The sequence below is a fragment of the Rhynchophorus ferrugineus genome, unplaced genomic scaffold, assembly GCF_030347505.1.
Source record: "Rhynchophorus ferrugineus isolate W39M unplaced genomic scaffold, kcgeb_rfMv2 rfM8, whole genome shotgun sequence".
NCBI lineage: Eukaryota > Metazoa > Arthropoda > Insecta > Coleoptera > Curculionidae > Rhynchophorus > Rhynchophorus ferrugineus.
The window spans coordinates 29,950,269-29,962,980 of NW_027472587.1; the positions used below are offsets into that span (position 1 = coordinate 29,950,269).

At 32.0% G+C, this 12,712-nt stretch overlaps 1 protein-coding gene across 11 annotated transcripts in view; it reads left to right on the top strand.

Annotated features, from left to right (window-relative positions):
* The window catches only part of enc (R3H domain containing protein encore), a 79,321-nt gene that overhangs the window by 39,714 nt on the left and 26,895 nt on the right, over positions 1–12,712 (top strand). For 7 of the 11 annotated variants that reach the window (XR_013006773.1, XR_013006774.1, XM_076411221.1 and 4 more), the window contains exons 1-2: positions 8,306–8,447; positions 10,847–10,896. The exons of 1 other annotated variant lie outside the window; for it this stretch is intronic. The gene's annotated coding sequence lies outside the window, so the exon portion shown is untranslated. Of the gene's footprint in view, positions 1–8,270; positions 8,448–10,846; positions 10,897–12,712 lie in introns of those variants that run through there. 3 more of the 11 variants (XM_076411223.1, XM_076411224.1, XM_076411225.1) reach the window with 2 other exon arrangements.

The following is a 12,712-nucleotide window of genomic DNA, read 5'->3' on the forward strand; positions in this document are numbered from 1 at the left end:
AATTAGAATTTTTAACTACATATAATTATTTTTCATAATATATCAAAAATTAAGTTATGTTATACTTTTAATAATATATTTGTATGATTTTTAAAATAGAATCAGCTGTAGCAGCTTTTTTTCAACATATTTTTACATTTATAACTCGAATTTATCAATTGTTGATTAATGAGTTTAATATATTATTTATTCGAAAGTCTGCTCAACCGAGCATCATCTGACAAGGTACTGTGATCCGTTGGGTTATAACAATCTCTTTTCTCATGTACCTTTTTGCTTTGTATAGCGTTTTTGTCCATCAAGTCCATATTACTAAAGAACTGTTTTAAAATAATATATGTTAGATATATATGTTTCTATATTATTTTCAATTAATGTTTTAATAATTTAATTAGAACTTTCAGCTATATATAATAATTTTTTATAAAATATCAAAAATTAAGTTATTATATGATACTTTTAATAATATATTTGTACGATTTTTTAAATAGTATCAGCTGTAGAAGCTTTTTTCGACATATATTTACATTTATAGCTCCATCAGTGTCACCTTTTTGTATTTAATTTATCATTTGTTGACTAATGATTTTAATATATTATTTATTCAACAGTCTGCTCAACGGACCATCATCTGACGAAGTGCTGTTGTCCGTTGAGTTATAACAGTCTCTTTTCTCGTGAACCTTCCTGTTTTGTATTGGGTTTTTATTTATAAAGTCCATATTACTAAAGAACTGTTTTTAATTAAAACGATATATATGTTGTAGAATTTTTAACTACATATAATTACTTTTCATAATGTATCAAAAATTAAGTTATGATGTGATACTTTTAATAATATATTTGTATGATTTTTTAAATAGTATCAGCTGTAGTAGCTTTTTTCGACATATATTTACTTTTGTAGCTCCATCAGTGTTACCTTTCTGTATTTAATTTATCATTTGTTGATTAATAAAATTAATATATTATTTATTCAACAGTCTGCTGAACGAACCATCATCTGACGAGGTACTATTTTCCGTATTAGGTATTAGTTATTCGCCAGTTTACTCATTAAGAAAGTTTTATAGTTGATGCAGGAGTAAATATCATCTGACGGGGCACTGTTGCGCGTTGGGTTATCACAGTCTCTTTTCTCGTGAACCTTTCTGGTTTGTATTGGATTTTTATTCATAAAGCCCATATTACTAAAGAACTGTTTTAAAATAAAACCATATATATGTTTCTGTATTAGTTTCTATTAATTTTTTTAGTGATTTAATTAGAATTTTTAACTACATATAATTATTTTTCATAATATATCAAAAATTAAGTTACTGTGTGATATTTTTAATAATATATTTGTATGATTTTTTAAATAGAATCAGGTGTAGTAGCTTTTTTCAACATATATTTATATTTATAACTCCATCAATGTTACCTTTTTGTATCTAATTTATCATTTGTCGATTAATGACTTTAATATATTATGTATTCAACAGTCTGCTCAATCGAACATCATCTGACGAGGTACTGTCGTCCCGTTGGGTTATAACAATCTCTTTTCTCATGAACCTTTCTGGTTTGTATTGTGTTTTTGTTCATCAAGTATATATTACTAAAGAACTGTTTTAAAATAAAATGATATACATTTTTCTATATTATTTTCAATTAATATTTTAATAATTTAATTAAGAGTTTTCAACTACATATAATTATTATTTATAAAATATCAAAAAGGGAGTTATTATGTGATACTTTTTTTATATTTTTTTTTTATGTTTTCATTCATCAACATTATATACGAATAATTGAGATTTTCTTCCAATGAACCAATACATTTGTCTGTATTTCAATTCTAGTTATTTTCTTTTATTTTTAATGTGCTTCTTCCAACGCTACTTATGCATCAAAGTTCATCACCAGGTACTTGGCGTTGTTGCTATATGACAGTGTTGTTCGTTCTTTCTGTTGTACCTGAACAACCAAAAACTGTTTATAAGGTAAATTAGGGGGCTGAATCTAAATAAGCAGCCCGTTTTTAAAATTGGCTCAATTTTTCGAAATACTCAATAAATGTATTTTACTATTTTTAGCCATTAACTGCCATTTATTGAATTAAGAAGTATAAAACAGGTATGAACAGAGGTTGACTGGGTCTTTTATACTGCTTTGGATCTGTTTGATATATTAGGGTCAAACAGTAATCGCACATCATGCCTTAGTTCCAAAATCTTTGTGTATGTTATTGTATCCTCTCCAAGCTCGGCGCTCGGGTCGCCCAAGTTTTGTAGGAAAAAAAGAAATTAATGCCAAAAATATATTTTGAGAAGCATTCGGGCTCCAACCTTCTGGTAATTCTGTAACAAATTGTCGACAGTAATCGCACATCATGCCTTAGTTCCAAAATCCTTGTGTATCCTCTCCATGCTCGGCACTCGGGTCGTCCCAATTTTGTAGGAAAAAGAACAAGATGTGAATGGCAAAAATATATTTTGAGAAGCATTCGGGCTCCAATCTTCTGGTAATTTTGTAACAATTGCGATTTTTGATTACCGAGAAAATCGTGAACAACACTTTGAAAGGATACACATGCTGCTGCTTCATCAGGCGTTAAAGATTTTATAAACTTTGGTTCGGTCATTAATAAATCAATAATAAATATTCCTTTATAAATTAAATGATTTTCTTCCATAACGAAATTTCAGTTTCACTTTCATATTATTACATTGTTTTCATTACCCGGCGGTGAAGAAGATTTTTAGGCTTATACCTGAACAAATTGGCATTCGGTTACTCTTTTATGTGGAACTGGCTTCTACATTGATGATACTTCAGGATATTTATACTGTGCTAACACGTGGGCTGAAAAGTACCGGATATGACAAAGAAAACTCGTTTTTTTTTGTAAAAAATTAGCTTTATTCATCAACGTAATCTCTATCAGGAGTCACACAATCATTCCATCGCCGCTGTAATATTTCAATACCACTTTTGTAGAACGATTTATCTTTCAAAATAGGCCTGTCGCAGTTGCGGTCTACTCAGATGACAATCGTTTTGATTCCAGAGTGAAGTGATAGATCCATGTTTCATCCATTGTCACACATCGATACAAAAATTCAGGTTTGTTATATTTAAGCATAATTTGGTTATGCAGAGAACCATCAACACGTTTTTGGTCAGCAATGAACAAACCACTTTGAGTCGAACCACATTTAACAAAGCTTTCTCATAGGCGAATGCTCATGCAGTATAATACCAACATGTTCTTTTAATATTTTTACGATGTTAGCTAACTCACATAACTTCACTTTTCGATAATTCAGGAAGATTTTATGAATTTTTTGATGTTTTCTGGTGTTACCACCTATTTGGACATCCACTGCGTGTGAAGTGGCAGCACTGGCCTAAAGGGACGTAGCGGTCGCTACATCACTCCCCTCCCAGTGGAGCTGCCATGGAATGTACTTTTAGGCGGTGCAGGCTCTGAAGTGCACCCGCAATTACGCAATGAATCGCCTAGGGACTGCCTATGAGCGGGGGATCCCAACCTGAGCGAGGAGTTTTATGGGATCAGCTGCCATCGAAATTGTAGCAGGACGTCGTTCCTCTTGGGGCGTTCCGATTTGTTACATGTCCGTTTCGTGATGCAAGCTTCTGTGGTTTTCGTCCATCAGGCTAGTATCGTGGGATAACGTCGATTATGTGATATTAGGTTCCATTCCTCGTGCTCTATTTTAATGAACATGTCAATCACCTGTCGAGTGGCTTATGTTGAGCTGGTTTACCTGCTAGGCACTTCAATTACATCGGGGTCACCAATTGTAAGAATGTTCGTCTGGGTCGGTCTGAATGTGTGTCTGTCGATACGATTGTTTGTTGAATACACTGATTGAATAAAAACTTGTTTATTGCGAAATTAAATGATACATGTGGTCGACGGGAGAATGACAGGATATTAAGTTCGGTAGAGGATGTACGGTAGCGCTGTGGAAGTGGTACTGTTACAAAGAAAAGAGAGCGAGACTTCGTCGTCATGATGGTCATGAATGCGTGGTGGCCTAAAGGGTCGTAGCGGTCGCTACAGATATGTTAATACATCTCATGAATTTATATATAATTCCTGCATTCAGTTACTGCACAACGTCGATGAAGACATTCAGTATGGTGCGAAAAACAAATCGTTCCCCAGAACTCAGGTCATCGGTCGTAGATCGTAAGCGTCGTTATTGGTGGGCGACCCGTCCTGAACGAAACCTGGACTGGAATTTGCGTTGACGCTGCTGCCGTCGTCGTTTTTCGAGCGTCCGTCTCGACGCTCTTACGTCACCGAAACGATCGTTGGCATCCATCCAGCCAGGCCGCACTGTTGTCATACGTTCACGACAACAAGGCGAATCCAGGATTTTGATTGTAACAAACTCAGAATAACCAGTTGCTGCCAGTTGATGTTATTATTTTTTATAATTTGTTAACTGCACTGGATGTTGGACTGGTTCAAATTATTTGAATTTTTTAAATTTTATTAAACCTTATTATTTTAGTATCACTCATGAATGCTGTCTCTGTAATTATTCTAAACCTCTATGTGCTGTTGATTTCGACAATATTCAAATTAAACTCCTTAATACGTTTTTTTTCTTTTGTTGATATACGTCATTTTTCGTATACAAATTTCCTCTTTGTGTCTTATGTAGCAAAAAAGATTGTAATCTTATTATTTACTGTATTGTAATCTATCTCACATAGTAATTAAAATAAAAGGCATCGTCTTTTTATTACATGTAGATTACTTAAGTGATCTCAGGTATCTATCTCTGTCCATTAAATAAACGTGTTAGTGTACACTCATTCGAATGACTTAACAGTAACACTTTGACTTATACTCGTTATAGACTTAGAGGAATGTGGCGCTATATCATTTCGTTAAAGATATCACATCGAATAGAAGGCTAGAAATGGTCAAGGCAAAACTTATTCTACCACCTACGACACTGTCTTGTTTCCATTAGTATAATATCTCTCTGATTTTCACCCTCGGTAGCTCAGCAACTCTGATTTTTTTCGTTTCAGTAGCATTATTCTCCAGGTCTTACGAGAGGTTTCCACATTTGCCACTTGTTTTTGTTTTATTTTGGCATAAAACTTCAGCTACTGTACTTTTCAAATCTACTAAATACTGATTATTTCAAATAATTCAGCCCTTGTTTGGTGGCAACTCCGATCAGATCTACATAAAATTGTGTTCTGTGGCTATATATGTACATTAATTACAGAATGGTAGTTAAACGTTATTTACGCATTTTATTATTATCACTTACATTTAACTGGCTGACAAGTACATTGGAGCTTAGTGACACTTATTAAATTGATACTAACACTTTCAATTGTATCATTTTATTAGAGATATCATATCGAATGGAAAGCATTAAATAATTTACTTCATCGTTAAGTCAAAGCTTACTCTACTATCTACAACGCTGTCTACAATTGTTTTTCACTAGGGTAGGTGATCAATTTGATCCTGGACGATATTAACAACAGTGAACCCTCTCAATCTCTCTGCTTCGGTGGTATTCTCCAAGTCTTAAGCCTTGAGAAGGATATCCACACTTACCACTTGTTGGGTGTATGTTTTAATTGAAACCATGTAAATCTTGTTTAGTTATGTTAAGTGGCATCAAAAAAATGTTATATTTCACGTCTGATGTTGTTCTTGATAGTTTGAAGTGTTTGAATTCCTCCATCAAGCTGCCCGCGTCGCAGCAACTATCCACCAGGCAATGATAAAAGGTCGAAAAACAGGAGCCATCTTCTTAAATGTCTCCAAAGTTTTCGACCAAGTATGGCACCACGGTCTAATATTTAAAACAAAACAACTAGGTCTACCGAATGACCTAATATCCCTGATAGATTCCTACATGGATGGTAGGCCCTTTCAGGTGAGGATCGGTGACGCAGTTTGTGAAAAATTTCATAAACATGCTCAGGGTGAGGTTCTCCATAGGAACCTTAGAACACGATAACACCTTAATAAAATGCCTACCCGTCAACAAATGCCGGTAGTAAACAAACTACGACAGTCGCAAAGCAAATAGCTCGCAAAACAGTCATCACGATTACAGCATATATGTTGATTTTTTCATATAATATAATTGTCAAAAATATCTACAACAAACAAATATTTTAAAAAGTATAGAACTAAACAAATATATAAATTTTTACGCAAAATTGATTCATATTTTTTTCGTTGTAAAATTTTAAGAAAGAATTATGAGAGGGAGCTCTAAGTCCAAATTATAGTAGCTTGGACATATACGATGACAGTAGAACCTTAATAGATTTTGTGATGAATACCGATATTTTGGGCAGAAGAACCCATTGTGTATTGTGATTATAAAAAATAATTAAATTAATAAACTGAGAGAGACTGTTAATGATGTCATAGCAATAGTGATAGCAGTAGGAGGAGTTGATTTTATCCATTAATAGTTGACAAAATAGGATAGTATGACACAACATTGGGATAATAGTTTTGTTAGTTAGGCTGTTAGGATGTATTTATTTGACTGATGATTGGAAGCTATTGGACTTCTACAGTTTTGTTCAGTAATTATTGTCAAAGTTTGTTTGTTTTAGTTTCAAATTTTGCTGTAGTATATGCTTTCTTTAATATTTTTAATCAGTCGACCCGATATGAGTTTTAATTAAAATTATCCAAAATTATATCACTCTAAAAAAGACTACAGTACCGTTGGTGTATTTTTATGAGTGTATCTACCTTTAATCGTTCCTAAAGCAAAATAATTGAACAATAATGTATCAGAATTAGATGTTATACAAAATAGTGATAGCCTGAATAAATATGTAGGACTGGAAAAAAAGCAATCTCGTTTTTTTCTAACACATCTCTAAAGTGGCATATCTCTAGTAATAGTTTTTGAAGAAAGCTGTAATCATATATTATCATTTGTTTACACAATCGAATTTTACTTCTGAAAAGGAAGCAATACAAAATATACTTAAAAATTGTATAGGTGGGTTTATAGTTACGGTAATGTTTTTGTTTATTTCAATATTAAAGAACTCCGTTCTAGTGGTCGACCACCATCGTTGAAAAAATCGTCGGAAATCCTAAAAATATAGAGCTAAACCAACATATCAATTCTAAACCATTAACATAATATTGGACGCCAAAATATATATTTATTGAATTATTAAAGACGCATCAGCCCCTTGGGCTAGTTGTGCTCCATAAGTATAAATATAGGTATATTATCTTGAGGGAATATTTTTTGTTACATATTTCAAATATTTTTTATTCATTGTTTCGTATTTAAATAAGGACACCAAAATAAACAAACCAAGCTAATACATTGGTTACACAATATATATTTGATGGGTCGAGTTTCTATTTGTGAATAGCTGCTGAAATGAGGTGAAGTCGAGCCATTTTTGAATGATTATGGCCGATAAGAATATCAAGATAACAGTAGTGTGTGAAAAGAACAAAAATCGTGGCCAAATCCCAGAGAAACCTCACAAATTGTAGTGAAACTAACATTAACACGTTGATGCTGATTGAAGCAGATCTGCCAGTATTTCTTCTAGTCTTTGCCAAATTCTCTTAATGTAAATCGGGCTTCAAGTTAGTCTTAGAATTACTTGGTTTGATTTTACCAGAAAAGTAACAAAGAGTAATCGATTAAAACGGAACATCGGTATTATTGATTACTGTTTGAAATTCATGTGAATAAATTCACTTTAAAAATATGAAGTGTACTGTATTGTTCAATAAAATCCAGAAGTACCTCCCAACTCGTCAACAGTAATACAAAAAATTCGACGCCATCTTTCGTAAGAATATTTTCGAAAACAATGAAACAAAAACACATTCGAAACATAAAACAATTCTGTCAAGATAACGTACTTACTCAGACAGCTCAATAAAAGAATCGTTAAATTCAATGAATTAGACCGATTCTTCGCCAGGTTCATCCAGCTAATTATCCTGATTTAGTTCCCTCTAATTGAATTCTGAGTGCATGATTTTCGCGAACTTATCGGACGATCAAGAATGTGTGTACGTTAGTCGTACAAAATGGCTGGATATTTGGCAACGGTGTTATCACAGGCCATGCACTTGCCAATTGAATGAAAGCGGCAGCGGTATATTTCGCAAATTCCCGCTCGTTTCTCCACATCCAGATTGTGGCGTCACGTGTTTTAGTGATCGGTTTCAGTACGTGTAAATCCGCGTCGAAGGCAAGATTTCCTTATAAAATCAACCGGAAATATCGCGCCCTTCGCGGAAAAAGATCGTCCCCGTTCGCTCTTCGCATAATTTCAAGTGTCTCGTCGTTTGTTATGGTGGTAATACGCATGGGAACGATTATATAACACGACAATGTCATTGTCCCCATAGGAAAAACACACGAAATAAATAATGACGCCAGTGTATTGTTAGTAGGACACCCACTCAGTTTTATACGTCTGATATAATTTCGTTATTATGTCCCTATTTTTTCTTAAATAAACATTATATGTTCATCTTTTAAATCTTATATATATATATATATATATATATATATATATATATATACATAATTAAACTACTTCGTAATACAATTCAGGATCAATTAAAGGTAGTTAATGAAGTTTTTACAGTGACTCAATTAATTGGTAGAAGCAAAGTTAAAAGAAATTACATAAGCGCAATTAAAACTAAAACTGAACTTATAATTACTAATTATTTTGATTCGTCTTTGTCATTTATGCTGATGGTTCCAATTTTCTTTATATTTATTGATGTTTTTGATATTAAAAGCTGTTATCTTTTAATCTTAAAACAGTATAAAATGATATTTGATAATTTGTGATGTTTGAAGTGTGTTTTAAGGGAATATTCTAATCTAGAAATTTGAGATTTTTTTTCACTATTTTCAAAGCTTAACTCTTTAAGACTGTGCTTTTAAAAATATTTTTCAAAATTGAAATTATTCTCGTATATATAGCTATTATATAAATATATATATATATATATATATATATATATATATATATATATATATATATATATATATATATCTAAAGACGAAACTTCAAGCGCATTTTTCTTGAAACTACATTTTTCATGATATCTCGACCGATTTACTTTTTTTCTTCATCAAATTACAGCAATTGTTTTTTACATTTTCGATTTTCTTTAAATAGTAGAAACTAAATTTGTTATAGTTTTACTTTGTACGATAGAAGAACCTTCAGTTAAGACTTACACCAAATTTCCAATAAATCAGTTCGGTACAAACTGAGATATACGTAATTAAACTACATTTAAATTCACTTCAGAATCATTTTAATTCATATCAGAATTAAACTAATTAATGAATCTTTTAAAGTGAATTAATTATAATTACTCTAAGTAAAGATCAAAGGATTTACATAAACGCAATTAAAACTACAGTTCAACTTATAATTATTAATTATTTGAACTCGTCTTTGTCGTTAATACTGATGGTATGAATTTTATCAAGCAATTTATGTAGCAATATCTGTTGATGAATTTACGATTAAAAACTTAAAAAATTAAATAAGACTTATCATTTTATTTTTATTTTATTTTATTTTTTACTAATACTTTTTACTAAACTACCGTTAAATATTAGACCTCGTCAAAATATTGTAGACAACTGATTCTATGGTATAATGGTTACAGCGTTTAGCTTCCAAATAGAGGTCGTGGGGACGATAACTTTTTGTTATTGTTCAGTTAAAATATTTGTTAAATCATCTAGACTAGGTTGCTAACACCGGGGCCTGAAGCGCTCCTTATTTTCAATCATTGTCTCTTTATTCCTGTTTTTCCTCATACAGGCTGCATATTTATTTGGCCTAGTACGTAATTTATTGAGTAAATATCTAACACTAAAAAGAGAAAAACAAAGTAACAAAAAATTGAACCGACTTCAAGAAATAAATAAGGAACTCACTAAAAATTTAAAGATAATCAAACTTAGAATTTTTGACACAAGAGAAACATTTAGAATAATGTACGTAATAACCGTTGTAATAAATAAATAAAATTAAACAAAAACCTTATTTAACCTATCTACTACACGTATTTTATATTCTACTATATACATACAATTTAGCTTAATACCTACCGGAACCTATTTATCTTTTTACAATATTATTTTTACTACTACAACTGATCACTTTGAACCCGGTGCCAAAAATACAAAAATAATAATATAATTTTGTGGCATACAAAAAATTAAATTACCAACAAAACATTTAAATTAATATTACTGTTTGGGTTGTATTTATTTATTTTTTGAAGTCATTTCATATTTTTTTTGTTAAAAATATTTTTTTTTACATTTTATTTTAAATGGTATATATATATATCCATACTATTATAGTTTTACCTTGTACGATATACGAGTGTTCGGATAAGGCTCACACCAATTTTCAAGCTAATTTAAGCATATTGTTAAAGGTATATGCTTTAAGTATGTGAAAGTATCAATATTTTTCAAATTTTCCAGCTAGAATCATTTTGTTATCTTTTGTTTTTTTTTATAGCTTCAGAATATTTTCACAGCCTACTCAGTTAACTGTTACAGTTCGGAGATTAAAATTAGCCGATATCAAGGTTAATTTAAAACTAAATTTACACCGTTCTGTTGGCCGTATTCTCAGACTAATTAGCGTAATATTATATTGATTTAACTTGTTAAGTGAACTGTTATCATATACTGAAAAATTGACCGTGCGGCCCTTGAGATCGTCGATATCGACGTTATTTTGCCGATATTTATTTGCAAATAGGACGTGCTCTATCGGTATGTTGTTTTTTCAGATCCTACCCGGTCTGGCTCGCAGTGAAATGACCTTTCGGATACGTTATCGGTAAGTTTTTTTCACCGAGAGCTACACGAACTGTTTGGGATTTCCACTGGCACGGACGTGTTGTTGATGAATTAATAAATCTATTGGCTCCGAAACGTTCCGTTTTGAGCTCCTTGCCAACGCAGACAATAATTTCGGTAATAAAATGCGTTCATAAACAAATCATACGGCAACAAACCGGTGAATCATGCGGTATCGGAACTTTTTCTCCGTATCTTGGATGCTTAAAATAACCGGTGCATACGGTATGTCACTGGTTATGCAGCGGTTTTTTTTATATGCCAAAATTTCGTTCGATTTCAAGCAGCTTGAGGCAGAAGTCCTGCTACCATTTTGATTTTGCGCCATCTTGGTTATGTGACGTTTAGCTCAGTTTCGGTTTAAACATTGTGTTGAGTAGACGTCCAAATTTTATTATGCATACATATACGCCACAAGAACGAGCAGAAATAGTGACAATATTTACTGAAAATAATCGTTCTATTATTGCCACTCATTTTCTTCTTAGTGGCTAGCCAATAAACAGAACAGTGGGTTTTGGGAATCCTCAATTAATTCATGAAACATCATTGCATTCACTAAAAACAACTGTATGGTGTCCTATTTATGCTGGAAACATCATTGGTCCTTATTTTTTTGAAAATGACCAAGGTGTTGCAGTTACTATTACTGCTGAAACTTTACTATACGCTAAAAAGACATGATTCGAAATTTTCTTGTGCCTGAAATGAAAGAGCAAGGACTAGACGACATGTGGTTTCAGCAAGATGGGACCACAGCACATACAGCTCTTTCAACAATTCAATTATTGAATGACGTTTTTCCACGACTAATTTCACCATTGGCGAATTAGAATGCCCAACCAGATCTCCGGATTTAACAGCACCAGACTTTTTCTTATGGAGTTTTTTAAAATCAAAAGTTTATGTGAATAAGCCGCAAACGATTCAACATTTTAAAGACAATATTCATCACGAAATTGAAGATATTCAGCCTCAGTCGTTGCAGGATGTTATAAAAAACGCCTTAAAAACAGCTGAAAGCTGCATAGTGAATCGCGGTCACCATTCAGCCGATATAATTTTTCAATCATGACGAAAAATAAACTTAATATAAGACCAAATAAACTTTTTATGAAAACCGAACTTACTAATATTTTCTTTGAGCAAAGTAACAGACAATCTAAATGGTAGCGGGACTTTTGCCCCACGTTATATTACATTTCAATAACTAAAATGACTCAAATTTAGAGACTTACTGGTTGAAATTGTATGGACATCTTTTGCATTTCCGATAGTTCTTTTATGACTTTGTGCCATCTATAAGGTAAAATAAATATTAAGTTATTTCATGTATTTTGATCAGCAATATCTGTTGATGAAAATGCAAAAATATCGATGTAAACAACCTAGCATAATTATTAAATTCATTGGTTTTGATATTTCTCTATATAAATTATTTAATATTTAATACTTGTAGCGCTTATTCTAAACCCAGGGCGTAAAATAAAAATTATATATGTAATAAAACAATATAAATCAATTTAACATCTTAAATAAATATAAACCAGGGATCAAAATAAACGATATAACCACCAGCCAGATCTTGATGTCGAGGTGGTCGAGCGACAGTACTGAAAACGAGATTAATACGTACCTGTGCAACCAATTTACAATGACAAGGGTGAAATTAAAAATATACTTGAAACATAACAGAGATTGGTTATTATTACCATGGATACATCTAATTCTTGGTCATATTGAAATATAAAGGCACTAACAGTTATATACTGGCAGCTAACAGTACGAGTAATTAA